Genomic DNA, 343 nt, shown 5'->3' on the forward strand with positions numbered 1-343 from the left:
AATCCCCCCCTCGCCCTGCTGGCCACGCTGCTGGGGATGCAGCCCGGGGTGCGGGGGGCTCGCTGGGCTGCCAGCGCACATCGCCGGCTCACGGGGAGCTTCTCATCAAATCCTTATTTTGATTTTGATTATTATGTTGATTATTATTTTGATTGTTTATGACTATTTTGATTGTTTATGACTGTTTTGATTTTTATAGTTGTTTTGATTTTTATGGTTGTTTTGATTTTTATGGTTGATTTTGATTTTTATTATTGCTTTTTTATTATTATTTTTATTTTTATTATTACTTTTATTATTCTTTTTTATCATTGTTATTTTTATTATTATTTTTATTACTGTA

General features: G+C 33.2%; 1 protein-coding gene across 1 annotated transcript in view; it reads left to right on the forward strand.

Moving 5' to 3' along the window:
* The window catches only part of TCF7 (transcription factor 7 (T-cell specific, HMG-box)), a 28,190-nt gene that overhangs the window by 26,882 nt on the left and 965 nt on the right, over nucleotides 1-343 (forward strand). The gene's annotated exons all lie outside the window — the stretch shown is intronic.

Source organism: Charadrius vociferus, unplaced genomic scaffold (assembly GCF_000708025.1).
Source record: "Charadrius vociferus isolate BGI_N301 unplaced genomic scaffold, ASM70802v2 scaffold370, whole genome shotgun sequence".
NCBI lineage: Eukaryota > Metazoa > Chordata > Aves > Charadriiformes > Charadriidae > Charadrius > Charadrius vociferus.